Genomic DNA, 13,047 nt, shown 5'->3' on the forward strand with positions numbered 1-13,047 from the left:
CTCCATCTTCACTGTGTCCGCCCTGGTCAAAGCCACCATTAATTCTCATCTGGCCAATCGCAGCTGCCTGCTAACTGATCTCACTGTTTCCTCTCTTACAACTTCCAATTCATTCTCTGGTGAATAATTAGTGAGCTTTCAAAGCCCCAAGTCTGATTATGCCACACTCTTCTATTATGTATGAAACTTTTAGTGTTGCTGTTGTCCTTTATATATGTGTGTGTAAATGCATACATACTTACATCTGACTTTTTCCCCACTCAACATGTTTTGAAATTTAACTGTTTTGATTGACATTAAAATACAGACCGTGTATTTAACAAGCTTAACCAAACCAAATTCGTGATATCAGTTCCTTTTGGAGAGGGATGGAGAGAGGGCAGTAGGACTGGAGGTGGTAAAGAAGATTTGTGGGTCATAAAAATATGGATGTCTATGTATTATATATATTATCCTTCCTTATGCATTTCTGTACTTTTCAATTTTCTCACTTTTTCACAAGTACCGGGAGACTACAGAGACACTTAATTGATTACATTGCTCTTAAAATAAAGACAAGATCTTTTTTCATGCCCTAAGATTTTTCATGATTTTGCTACCTTTTTACATCACTCCAGTCATGCTTGACCTCTTACTTCCTTAAATATGCAGTGTTCTTTCATAATTCAGGGCCTTCACATATGTGGTTTCTTTTGCTTAGAAGGTTTGGAGAGGATAGGGAATATGAGTTCTATCCTATAGTTCTAATTGCAATGAAAATACGTACAGCCACTTTGCAGGACTATTTACCAGGGTGTATTACAATGAAAAATTTATATATTTTCTTACCCAGAAGAGAATATTTCTCTGTAGCAGCTTTGCAGAAGCCCTCACACATGTACAATGGGACTCATGTAGAAGTATATTCATGAAAATTTTGATTGCAGTAGCAAAATTTAGAATTGACCAAATAAAGTATAGAATGTTATAATTATGGAATTCTATGTAGTATCCAAAAAGAATAAAATAGATCTCTGCAAACTTACATGAAAAAATCTTTAAGGAGTCTTTGTTGAGTGAAAAGAAATACCACAGTGATAAGTATATTACAATATCATTTAAGTAAAAGAAAAGGAAATAATAATATAGTTATTTAAAAATTTGTGTATAGGAAAAGAATATAAAGTTTAAGATATGTTAGTGGTGATGGTATGGAGGGCTGAAATGTGGGGTATGGTCAGAATGGCCTTTAGCTTTATTTGTAATGTTCCTGTTTTTGTAATAAGAAGGTATTAATGTATTTTATTTAGATAATTAGGAATTAGTAAAGTTCCCTATCAGCCCCAGAAGAGAAATAGAGATTATTATTCTATGAATCATTTTATCTTCAGTATTCTGATTTGATACTCTTTGGTCTTTGAATCATGCCTTTGAGAACCACCATTCTAAATTACACTATCTTCAGGTAATTAATCTTCATGTTTTAGAAAACTATAATGTCATTTTTTTTGTTATACATGTATATGTGCGTGTGTTTGTATGTGTGTATTAACATTTACATGTATGTTAATTTGGGAACTTGACAGCAATGAAGACTTTGTAAAACTCTCAATGGTATTATTTTGAAATATACTCTAATTGAAAGTATTCAATACAGAACTTAGAGATTTCAATCTCACTGTTAAAGAGAATCTTTTATATTTGTCATCTAATTCCCATTCATATTATTAACTAAATTATATATAACTCTAGTTTGTCATCCAGCTAAAATTAGTATGATGAATCTCAGAGATATTATCATCTTATGTCTTATTTACATCTCTGTTATCCATAGGTAAGCTCAATGAATAACTGTAATTCTTTTATGTACATGTTATTATTTCCCCACTGAGTTTTCCCCATCTCGATATTACATAAATTGCTAAAACTATAAGATTAGCATAGAGGTGGATTCATGAAAGTTTGTTGTAACTATATTTAGAATCTATGCATTTTTTGTTGATAACTAAAACACAGATTTAGACTATTGAATCTTTATATTATGATATGGTATTAGTGTGACATTAGTTAACCTTTTTAGAATTTCTTATTGCTTATGGAGAACTATTCGATATTAATGTCAACACTGGATCAGTTTAGGTTGTATAGGTATAAAATGGGATCTTATAAATCTAGCAGGTCATTGATTTTTTTCATCAAAACTTGAAATAATTTTGAAATTTAAAATAGTTCAGATAAATCCTGAATGCACATGGAAGGTAGTTGATGTGTTATTTTGTACCAAAAAATGAATTTGACTTCAACATAAAACATTCTAAAAATAGCCATGTTGCTTTCATATGATTTATGTTTTCTTTGAAGCCACCTTGCAAGTGTGTTGCTCTTTTTAGTTCATTTTATTCCAAAGATACTATGAGAAAGTGGGCATGGACTAGACTATTATCTATTTGATTTGTGTGTCTCAGCATACTCCACACGTTGGGCATGAAGCAGAAATGTTTATTTTTCCCCCCAGAGGAAACTCAAAAGAATTTAAAGAAGTGATAGCAGGACAAGTAGGCAATATCAGAAGAAGCAACAGGAAATGGCGTTTTTTTTCAGTTCTGTTGGACAGTATATGGATAGTATTTGTCACTGGAATAATGTGGCTCATTTATATTGTACCCGTTCTTCTGTGGCACTCAAAGCGCTTTATGGTCACTCTCATTAATCCTAAAGCCTTGCTATGGGCTAGGTATTTGGCAGTTTTTGTCCTCATTGTATGGTCTGGGAGACTATAGTTGAAAGGATATCATTGTGCAGGCATTTGCAGTATTCAGAAAACAACCACCTGTGATGTGAACAGGTGAGAAGGATTTCTTACATTATTTATAAAGCCTTCATAGTAACAATTGTTCCAAGAGCCAAGTGCTACATATAATTATTTAAAATATTCTGACTTCTCTTTACCTTGAGGACAGTTTTCCTTCTGAATCTAGGTGGTTAATAGGACTTTCATTCTTCTACAAATCCAGGATTGAAACCTTAGTTGCTGACTCTATTACCTTATTGCCACCCCTCTGTTCAGTGGGTTGCCATGTCTTACAGGCTTCTGTAGGCTTTTCATGTGGATCTTTACCTTTCTGCTTCCAGAGACATCTTTTTTTCATGCACATATTATTTCCTATTGAGAAACTGCAATAACTTCTCACAGTTTTGACACCAGGACCTTAATTTCAGCGTCTAGAAGAAACAGACTGAGTCCACTTCTGTTGCTTACCAGCTATCAAGCATCTCTAAGTTTCTGAGCTTTAGAATCATTTCTATAAAGTGGAAATAGCAATAACTAGTTTAAAAACTTGTATTGTCATATATCAAGTATGGAAATGAAATAATATATACTAAATACTGAGCTCTGTGTCTGGCAAAAATGGGATCTATTTGTGTTGTTTTTATTGTGTTCCCTTTTCCAGTTCTGTCCTTTTCTGCATAGCACTCTCAGATCAATATTTCCAAAATCCACTTTCATGGTACCAATTCTCTGCTCAAAACCCTATCCAAGTCCCCAGAACTTAATATTCTCCATGCTTCTTAACTGTCACACAAGGCCCAGCACATTAAGGACTCTCTCTAATTCTCACCTTAATCTACCGCACACATGAGGATCTCAGTTAGCTGTGGGTCCTTACCACTGCCTTTTCACACCTTTGTTTACCCATCATGGCCAGTTTAATCATGTTGATTCTTTTGCTTGGAGTCATCTCTCTCATTCGCATTTTCTTTCTAGTCTGAAACTTGTATAAAATATCCTGTCAAAGCCAGAATCATTTGAAACCAAGTGTAGGTAAAGAGGACGTTTCTAGTCATTGTTTTGTAGCTGAGCTCTGACATGCTGTCCACTGACTAGTCGTGGGAATGATGTTGAGTAAGCGGGACCCAAAAGGTCTTTGATGTGTAGCTCAGGATATAATATTACATCACTGGATTGTTAGGAAGATTAAATGAAGAATCCAGAAACGAAATTTAGGCCAAAGTGAATAGTCTTGAATTTTGTTTAAGCTCCATTATCATGGAAAAGCTTTTGAAAGATGACCCTGCTTGGTTCTGTTTGAAGTCCTGCATACAGGAACTAACAAAGACATCATTCCTATCTTTAAAAACACCCTAGCTTATTAACTGGACCATTAGTGCTATACTGTGTCTCTCACTGTGCCATTAGAGCCTGTGCTGTGACTTCAAAGAAGACATTATTTAGTGAGATAACCTTTCAATACACTAAAAAATATTACCTAAGTGAGAAAATAGGCAAAGCATTATCTTCTTTTTTTTAGAAGTAAATTTAGATTCCATTTTGTAAAATACTTTGTGGAAATGTACATCCAAAACAATTTGATTAAATAACATTCACGTTATAGGACTCTTCTGTAAGAAAATTCTCATATATATAAATTCAGAAGAATTAATGATAGAACATTTCTGACTTCAGTTCTGTGTACAGACAATTCTTGATCAATCAGTGGCTTTGTAGATGAGGGAATTTTTTCCATGGCACATGTTTAAAAGCCTCCATCTTTTTCTTCCAGGCATGTCTTCTCTGAAGTTACACTACCACTACAGCAAGACACTAGAGTGAAATTTTTGAAGTCATAATTCTATGTGTGATTAATAGTAAAAATGTGTTAATAATTTTTTAAGAAAAATAATAAGCCTGGAAGAGAATTTATTGAAATCTTTCATATTGCCCGTTCCAAATATGAGGAACTTTTCTGTAATTATAGTGGAATATTTACCTAAAATTTAGATGTAACCGTGTAAGTACAAAGAACCTCTTTCAACACAAAGATGAAAAAGATTTCTATTAAATTCATATCAGGATTATAAAGTACCATATGTTATTCTGAAACACATTTTGGAGAGGAAACTATTAGCTTATTTAAACAATATCTCATGGACAAGTTTAGAATCAAAATCTTACAAATGGTTATCCTTAGGCATTGTACATAGGATGAGTTTAAGGCTGCAAAAGAGGTGAGAAACTTCCCAGAGTCACTTGCCAGTTAGAGGCAGAGTAAGGAGCGGATGTTGGTCTCTGCAATCCAGACCATTGTCCCTTTGTTGTGTCAGTGTTTCCATTTTAACAACAGAAAATACACAGGAAGCCAAGAAGGGCTGGGAAGCGCTTCATATAGATAGCTCATTTAATCTAACATCTATATCAGAAGAGCAAGAGTTAATTTTCTTCCCACTTTTACTATCAGAAAACATCTAAAAAATAAGTTAATCCAGAAATAATGTACTGGTTTTCTGCCTGTTCATCTAATCAGTCTCATAAAATAATGTGTTCTCATTACAATCTGGTAAGAAGAATTTTATTGTAAATTAATGGCTTCATACTTTCACAGCAACCAAAAAGCAAAACACGTGTACACAGTTTATTTGCTATCTTTTTAAAAATGCAAACTATACTTTTTCTAAAATAAGAAACTTTGCAAATCATTCCAATGTTCACACCCTTCAAGTTTGAGATGGGAAGCTTCTCGGGGGAAAGCCTCTGAAGAGGATTGCTTTGCTTGTATTAAATGTAATGTGCAGATGGCCAATTATTCCAGTTATGAATCTAGACTACTCTCCTCGAAGTAAAGAACAAATTAAATATTTTATCTGTTTGTTTTTCTTATGATGCAGTTTATAGTCTATTTCCAAATGTTCATGTTCTTGGAATGCTTTAGGGAATGAAATAGCCATGGAGTAGACAAATGATGGGTACAAAAGAATAGAAATATTTAGAGTTGCATGGACTAGGGAATCAGTTCTCACATAACTAATCTTCTGAAATAAAATTAAGAAAATATTTGTCAGTATCTAAATACTACCAATGCCATTGCACATCTACATTTTTATTTAAAATGCCAAATTTATAAATATAAATTCAGTGATGTAAAACCCTATGCCAAAGGAAGTCCTATTTTTTGAGTAGAAAGGATCATACTACAAAAATATCTTTAGAAAACATGTTGTTAGTGATGACCACCATCTACCTGAAACATAGCAATGGACTTTGCCTTTGAAGTAACTATATCAATGTGTTTCAAAGCCATTAAAAAACAAATTATTTATAAAAGTATATTCTCATAATTCTGTAAATAATAATTCAATTATAGGACACACTAAATTTCAACTAACAATATAATTACATACTATGCTTATGTCCTACATAATGATCAAAAGAAGCATAGAAACTTGCTTAACTGCACATTAATCAAAACTTTTTAATATAATAAAAACTCTTCTTTAATGAAATGTTTGCCAAGTTTAGAACAAATTCCAAGCTGCATGACCACAGATATACAGATGATCAAGGATATTTGTTTCAGGGGAGAGAATGATGGTAATTTATATTTTAGAGTCCTGTGCCCCAAATAATTTCACTTTACTGATATAAATCTTGAGTTTGTATGTCTAAACATAAAAGAAAAATATTTTTACTGATGGGAAAGCTTTTCCAGCTTTTTCTGAGCCGGTGTCATATCTGTGCGCAATAACTTTGAATAAACTAATTGGAAAGGTAGACCTCAAATTAAATTCACAATTATTAATATAAATTAAGAAATTATTATGAACACTTTTCCTATATACTACTTTATAAAAATAAAATTGTACTCTACGCAGCCTGTATGCTCTTTTAAAGTCAGAATACACAGATATTGCTTTATAAATGAGTATGTTACTCTCTATTCTCTTTAACATAAAGCTAAACATGACTTTTTATAATGCATTAGCTGAAGCTAGTTAAATTATTTTTATTCAAATTTAATTAAATACTTAAATATTATATTTACTAGGGAACATGCAGGACGCTTCAGCTTGAGAGGGGACCAAGGAAATGAATAGATGAGACCATCTATGTCTTTCATGTTCAGCATTTTGCGATTGTGTTATACCATGAGTCATGAGTTTAAGGCTTGTGATTAGACAAAACACAGTTACTCACTTGGACATTGGTGTGATCATTCATTCAAAAAATATTCACTGAGCCCCTACTTTTTACTATGCAGTGTGCTAAGCTGTGGTAATACAGCAGTGAATGAGCCCTCAGGATGTTTATATTCTAGTCAGTGAGCAGAAAGAGAAAAGGAAATTAGAGCAGAGCCAGTTTACTTAGTGTATAAGCAAAGACTTACGTGGGGACACATATGAGGACCAACCTTCCCAGAGTAAGCGACATCTCAGGGTTGGGTAAACTGGCATTAGCCAGCTTTTAGACCTACAATTTATGTTAGTTTAAGAGAAGGCCAGAAATGTGATGTAAAGTAATGAAATAGAATTTTCATTTTACTTATGAGAATAGCTGTCAGTGATAAAAATCCTATATCCTTAAAAATATATATGTGTGTATGTATATATATATGTATGTGTGTGTGTGTATGTATATATACACACAGAGAGCATGGCCGAGCTCTGAGAAGACTGCGTAGCACAAAGCATATTTAAATGTTAAGTATCTCATTTTTAATAATAACCAGAACAACACAGTGCTAAACTTGACTAGCTTAAAGGAAGATGGTGATATTCATAACAGCAGGTTATGAGACGCTGAAATACTAAAGGATCAGCTGTATTTACAAGGACAACAAAATGACTAGCCAATTTAGTGTGCTGGTCATTTCAGGGAAATAGCTGTAAATTTAGTGAGCTAAGATAAAAGTGAAAAAACACCCACGCCAGTTATTTAATGGTCTGATTTCTGTCAAAGTGGCAGTCCTCTGGAGAAAGTCAAATCAAATATTCTGGGATAACATTCCTGGTATCAGCTTGTTCATTTGATATTTGAGTCTCTTTCATACAAGTGCGGCACAAAATGTGTTTTTAAACTCTCTGCTTTTAAAGCTCTTTGATTACCTGGTTCTCTGGCAAGTGGGAAGTAGTTACAGTTTAGGTTTGTCAGTCTTTTCCTATAATGAATTAGAATAGCTGAAAATGAAGAAAAGAAAGTCGAATCAGTTAGCTATTGTAATATTTATTCATGATGGAAATAAAGGGTTGTAAATGTAATTTTGATCTTTAAATCAACAAATTTATCTTTGAGAAAAGGGCAGAACCAAAAAGAAATGCTCTCAATCCAATTTAAACATTTTATTTAGTGATAGCATGTGCACAGACTTGTTACCTCTTTTGAAGGAGACCCTCTGACAAAACTGTTGATTTAGATTTGTTAATATAGTCAATGGCTCTGTCATCCTTAGTTTGGAGTAAGGTGAGCAAACACGGTCTGTTACTCTTCATCCTCTTCATCCCACTTTTTATATCTTCTTTGCTATAAAAATTATATCAATTATGCTACACAAACATACATAATGATTTAGGCCATTGCTTATCTAATGTGCATATGAGTCACCTGGGGATCTTGTGAGGCTACAGATTCTGATTCAGAAGGGCTGGGGTGGGGCCTGAGATCCTGTATTTCTAACAGTCCTGCCCATGCTGCTTGTCCAGGAACTATACACTGACTAGGAAGGCTCAATCGGGTCTATGGTTACATCATGCAGCACGGATCTCATATTCACACACACACACAAGCACAGAGTCAGGTGCCAAGGGTTGAGGTATGCACCTCAGTTTGGAAATTGCGCTGTCCTCTGTCTCCAATCCTCTCCCTCCTCTCCCCGAAGGCAGCACATCTCATAACCAAGCCACACAAGGCCCTTCTTATTTTACTTACTAGCAGATTCTTTACCTTATCTCTCCTCTCAGTGCCTCATTTCTGAGGATCCCAGTGTCTAAGATTTCTGGTCTCTGAAGGTTTATCTTTTCTGATACTCTGGGTAATTGGCATTTGCTGTATATACTCGTGATTCAGTTGAGTTTAAAATAATTCCATCTTGCCACACGAAAAAGTGCTGGCAGCTAACATGGTTTCTTTATACGCAGATGGGCTTGAAGTGGGCATCAACGGTTTGAAAAGCATAATGAAAAGCCTGTTACATGTGTACAATTAGAAACCACTTTACTTATTTTTAACCTCATTTCTTCTCAGTGTCAGCCACTATGTTTCAGGCTCTAGGCCTCTGAGCGAATGTATTATTTTTATTTCAGCCAATCAGTGTTACCTTGGTTGTTCAGGTATAGTAGATGCGATGACTGTCTTCTCATAGTGAAATTATTTGTATATTACATTTCAAACAGTGAGTCACTGATGGAGTCAGTTTTGGGACTCTCTATATCTGGTTTCCTCTTCCTACTACATGCAAGTGGCATTATATTGAGGACTGGATTATTGAATGGAACAGATTGATTTGAATCTTTATCTGGATTATAAAATTCATGAAATGAAGAGAGAACTATCTACTAAAATAAAACATAGTGTCAGTCTTTATCGAGCACACGCAGTGTACAGGGTATGATAAAATGCTACAATCTAAAAGTTAAAGTAGTAAAATATAATGTCAGATATTTACTGGATGGTACCCTTTGCATCAAGGTACATAATACACCTGATTTCCAGCTCATATCTTGGGTTCTTATAGTTTATAAACATTTTAAAATATAACTGAGTAAAAATGGTGCATATGTTTGGTTTCATTCAAGGTCTCTTAATCATGTAGGAAAATGGAATTCTCTCAGTTCTTCAAAAAATGTTTTTTTAAAATAACTTTTGTCTATAATTTAGTGTTAGTATCCTGTGAAGTCCTACTTTTAGTATCTGCTCTTAGAAGTAAACTGTTTGTCAAATTTCCCTTAAGCTGAAAGTGAAAAATTAATGAACCACTTACTTCAGATATTTCAAAACTAACGCAAATCTATTAGTCACACAGTACAAAAAAAATCAAAGATTTTGATATGTTCAATTACTGTTTAGGGTTCACTCACATTTAACTTTTAAAGACAATGTTTCTGATGCTTAATAGGGCATTCTGGAGAAAAAAAAAGGCATGCAGTTATTGATTTTTTATTAACTTTAAATATATCTCAAATATAATTTTATTGATATAAATACTTTTTTTTACCCACAAAAAGGTAATTTTAGAGCAAAGTTAATTGGTGAGTTGATTGGGATGGATGGATTTTGAGAGTAGTTAGCTGGGGAGAAAGCACTAATATACAGCAGGCATAGGATTAATAGAATTCTAACATTTTTCAGTTGTTCCCCTTCTCTATATTTTAGGCATTCAGAAAACCAGTAAGTTAGTGACACTGAACTAGTTTTCAAGGAATTGCTAATCCATTCTCCCTCTCCTCCTCACTTCCTTCTTTTTTCCCCTCCCTCCCTCCCTCCATCCATCCATCTTTGCTTTGCTTTGCTTTTTTCTTTTCTCTTTCTTCTTTCTTTTCTTTCTTTTTCTTTCTCTCTTTCTCTCCCTTCCCCCCTCCCTTTTTTCTTTCTCTCTCTCTCTCTTTCTTTCTCCCATTAATTATGGAGTGCCTGCTATGATCCTGGCAATGTGCTGAGCATTGTATGTCATGCAGTGATGTAGAAGACTTGGTCCTTTTCTATAAGGAGTTTAGAGGGGAAAGCCAAAGTGTTTTTACATAGTGATAATGTTAATTAAAAATGGCAAGCACTGCAAAAAAAAAGTGCATATATATCACATAGAGCTGAAGGTGTCAGAGAAAATGAGTTGGGCTTTTAAGGAAGTGTATAGTTCACACATGAGATACATGAAAAGAGCAAGTAAAGTAGAAGGGATGGCTTAAGCAAAAACATGGAGGATATAAATCACAGAATATGTAGAGGGACAGCTTAAGTTGTAGCATAAGATGGAGAGGAATAGTAGGAAATAATGTAGGAAATATAAGGTCTGAGATTGTGAAGGGCCTTGAGTGGCAAGTTCAATAGAGAAGTTCAGTATTTGAACTGGGGAGAAGTGAAATCATGCAGCCTTTTAAGAAGTTTCATTTTGTGTTGGCAACATGTTAGCACCTAACATCCATGAAAACTGCAAAATAACAGATTGCATGTTTCTCATAAATACTGTCTCATTGTTCCGTGTACCCTATAAGTTTCAAAGGTAATGGCTGAGGGAGAAAATACATGCTGGGAGAGGCAGAGTGAGATGGCTATATGAGGACCTCCCAGCTGGCATTCTGAGTGAAGCAGGCTGTCTCTGCCTTGAGATATTAATCACCATGGCCCTAGGTGCAGCCTGGAGCAACAGTGACTCAGGACTTTCTTGTGGTCTGAAAGTCCTCTTCAGTTGACCTCAGCTGGCTGCATGGATGCTAGCATCTTCTATGTGAATTATGCAGGGCAGGGCCTGATTCGCGGGCATGCAACCCACACTCAGAAGGGCTCCCACTCAGTTCAGTTCCTTACTATTGCTGTATTGAAATCCTTTCCACTCTTTATTTTTTTTTTGGTGGGGGCGGTGGGCAGGGCGCTGTGTTGGGTCTTAGTTGCGGCATGTGGCAGGATCTTTCATTGTGGAGTGAGGGCTCTTTGTTGTGGCACATGGGCTCCAGAGTGCGTGGGCTCTGTGGTTTGCGGCACACAGGCTCTCTCCTTGAGGCATGCAGACTCAGTAGTTGTGGCACATGGGCTTAGTTACTCCGTAACATGTGGGATCTTAATTCCCCAACCAGGGATCGAACCCACGTCCCCTGCATTAGAAGGAGGATTCTTAACCACTGAACCACCAGGGAAGTTCTTCATTCCCACTTTTTAAACAAGAGGTCTCACATTATCATTTTGCTCTGGGCCTTGCAAATTATATAGGCAGTCTTGGTACTATGACATGAAAATAGTTAGGAAACAATGAACTACGGGATGGTCAAAATGCATGGTCGTATATCCATATAAAAAGGACTACTAAGATATGAGACCAGCTCTGTGTGTATACAGCATAACTGATCCTAAGCTTAAATCTTATTACTCTTTCTTCAAAGCCATGACTTCTGTGGCTGCCGTAGGCCCAAGCTAAATATCATGTTTTACCCTTGTGGTTTTCCTGATGATAAATTAAGGTAATGCTTCCATAACATACTTTCTTCATTTATAATCTGCCTCCTGGAGCCTGGATACCAGTATTGTTGAGTTCTGCACCCCCTGCAGTCCTATCTAATTAAATTCTGAGAAACCTGTGGCAATTATTTTCCCTAATAAAAGTTCTGAAAAATATAGCTCTGTGTTCGCAGACATTACTGGCTGCCCAATAGTCACTCTGTTGGGAATTTCCTTTTCTGAGTCATTGTAAATATATAAACTGAATAAGCATATATTTTTCAGTTCTTTCCTTATGCAGAGTTTATTCTCTCTAGTCTGTTTACTTGGAGTACTTGTGTCATTTTCTCTGATGTTACCATAGTTGTTTCTCTCCTTATTTTCATTTAATTTTTATTTTTTTAAATAGGATAAATAGATATTTCTACAAAGCTTAATCTATGAAAATGTGTCACCTTCTCTCATCTTTCCCTGTGTCTCTATCCCCTTTGTCTATGTCCCAAAGGCAAGCACTTAATTGCTTTCAACATTTTTAGTTGTTACCTACTTTTCATATTTACGTATCTGCCTCTCAAGAGTATGTTTAAGAGCTGAATTCATTTTTTTCAGTTGTACTTATTATACTAACTTATCACTATGAAAGATAAAGATTTAATTTTCTTCCATAAGTTTCCATGTACCCTCATCCCTAATGTTTGCGCTTTTCTCTTTTTTCCTAAAGAATAATATCAATTTTTGTATTACAAAGTCATTATTTATATTACTGTGACTGTGAATATTATTCACGACATACAATTGCATTTCTTTCTCGAAAAACTTTTTGCTCCCTTTGAAACTAATAGTTGTCTGATTTTATAGATTTCTTATTCTTCTATGTACCTTGAACCTCTTCAGATGCTAATTCTCTGATCTTACTGTAAATATGTTCTCAGGATATTAAGACATATCTGGTATTCCCACTATTTTTGTATTCCTAAAGACCCCCTTCCTGACTTCTTCCTCTTATCCTCACTACGTCTGCTGCTCACGGTCCTTTCTAGGACTGGCCTTAGCAGAGAGCACCTATGTAAGAATGGCAACATAAGTCACTTGAAGTTCTGTATGTAGGTGGGACGTATTGACTGATAAGTGTGAGTCTAGTATGTCTTGAGGGA

The 13,047-nt window shown here is 35.0% G+C and overlaps 1 protein-coding gene across 3 annotated transcripts in view; it reads left to right on the plus strand.

Moving 5' to 3' along the window:
• The window catches only part of NAALADL2 (N-acetylated alpha-linked acidic dipeptidase like 2), a 1,304,194-nt gene that overhangs the window by 899,674 nt on the left and 391,473 nt on the right, over nucleotides 1–13,047 (plus strand). The window lies entirely within an intron of this gene.

Source organism: Hippopotamus amphibius, chromosome 6, assembly GCF_030028045.1.
Source record: "Hippopotamus amphibius kiboko isolate mHipAmp2 chromosome 6, mHipAmp2.hap2, whole genome shotgun sequence".
NCBI lineage: Eukaryota > Metazoa > Chordata > Mammalia > Artiodactyla > Hippopotamidae > Hippopotamus > Hippopotamus amphibius.